This window comes from Dioscorea cayenensis, unplaced genomic scaffold, assembly GCF_009730915.1.
Source record: "Dioscorea cayenensis subsp. rotundata cultivar TDr96_F1 unplaced genomic scaffold, TDr96_F1_v2_PseudoChromosome.rev07_lg8_w22 25.fasta BLBR01001375.1, whole genome shotgun sequence".
In the NCBI taxonomy this organism is placed as follows: Eukaryota; Viridiplantae; Streptophyta; class Magnoliopsida; order Dioscoreales; family Dioscoreaceae; genus Dioscorea; species Dioscorea cayenensis.
In genome coordinates, this window is record NW_024087766.1 from 92747 (window position 1) to 94370 (window position 1624).

Genomic DNA, 1624 nt, shown 5'->3' on the forward strand with positions numbered 1-1624 from the left:
TCAAATGTGGGGGTGCCACCTCCTTCTCTTTGCTTGCTCTCTTCTCAACCTCTATAATCTCTGGTGCGTGTTCCTTTGGCTTCTCACTCAGAAGATTACCCTCAACCTCACGACCACTTCTCAAAGTGATCGCCTTCACATGCTCTCTAGGGTTGGTCTCAGTGTTACTTGGCAAGCTTTCTTGTGGCCTTTCCGATAAGGACTTTACAATCTGCCCTACTTGATTTTCAAGATTATGCAAAGAGGTGGTGTGGTTGCGAAGTGTAGCCTCAGCTGATTGGAACCTTGTATCAGATGATTGCACAAACCTAGTTAAGCCCTTCTCCAAATCGTTCATCTAGGTCTCCAAACCTGAAAATCTGTTTTCCATGTTTGGGGCTTGCTGTTGTTGTTGGAAACCCGATAGCCCCATGGCCTTTTGTGGACCTTGGTTGCTCTACGAGAAATTGGGATGACTCTTCTAACCCGGATTGTAGGTGTTGCTGTATGGGTTTCCTTGATTCCTCATAGCATTACCTACAAAATTGACATTCTCAACCGAAGATGCATCACCAATAGAGATCGGGCAATCGGAGGGATCATGTCCTCGACCACACCCGGTGCAAGTAGTCACGGCCACCACTTTATTCGAAGTTAGGAGATCTAACTTCTTACTCAATGATTCCACTTGAGCCGCCAATGAGGTTACTGCATCTATCTCATAGTGGTCGGCCACCTTTTTCTTCTCCCTAGCATTCCATTGGTAGATGTTTAACCCCATTTCTTCAATTAATTGACAAGCCTCACTGGGGGTCTTACTACCTAAGGTACCTCCTGCTGCAGCATCCAAGAGTTGCCTTGTACTCATATTCAGACCGTTGTAAAAGGTCTGAACAATCATCCACTCCGGGAATCTGTGTTGCCGGCACTTTCTCAGGAGCTCCTTGAACCTTTCTGACGTCTCAAATAGAGACTCCAATTCCAACTGTACAAAGGACGAGATCTCATTCCTAAGCTTTGCGGATTTTCAGGAAGGGAAATATCGGGTAAGAAAAGCTTCTACCATCTCCTTCCATGTGGTAATCGAGGCTCTAGGTAATGAGTGTAGCCACTACTTCGCTCTCCCCTTTAAGGAAAATAGGAAGGTTCTCAACTTGATGGCATCATCCATCACCCCATTTATCTTCAGCATATCACACACCTCAAGAAAGTTCTCTATATGAGTGTTTGGATCCTCATCGGCAAAACCATTAAACTGTGCGGTTTGCTGCAACATGTGGATGAATGCTGGCTTCAGCTCGAAGTTCTGAGCTGTAATCGGGGGACGCATAATACTCGATTGTATCCCCAATACTAAAGGTCTGGCATAATCGGATAATGTCTGCTGCTGCTCATTCTGTTCTGCCATGTTTTCAGATTCTTCTACTTCCAAATCAGCTAGATTAGACTGTTCTTGCACAGGTTCTTTCCCTTTTCTTCTCAGTGTACGTTTAAGCTCGGGATCTCCTTCAATCAGTATAAAGGGCTTCCCTCGGGTTATAACCTAGAGCTGCATCTAAAAAGAAAGAAAAAAAATCAGAACGATGATAGAATAAAAAAATATGAAATAAAATGAATAAATGAATAGCTAAGAAAACAAAGTGCA

General features: G+C 44.0%; 1 non-coding gene across 1 annotated transcript; it reads left to right on the forward strand.

Annotated features, from left to right (window-relative positions):
- Nucleotides 1-890: 890 nt before the first annotated feature.
- LOC120256279 lies at nucleotides 891-997 on the forward strand. The gene has a single exon (XR_005535256.1). It is a non-coding gene; the product is annotated as a small nucleolar RNA R71 (small nucleolar RNA).
- Nucleotides 998-1624: the final 627 nt, after the last annotated feature.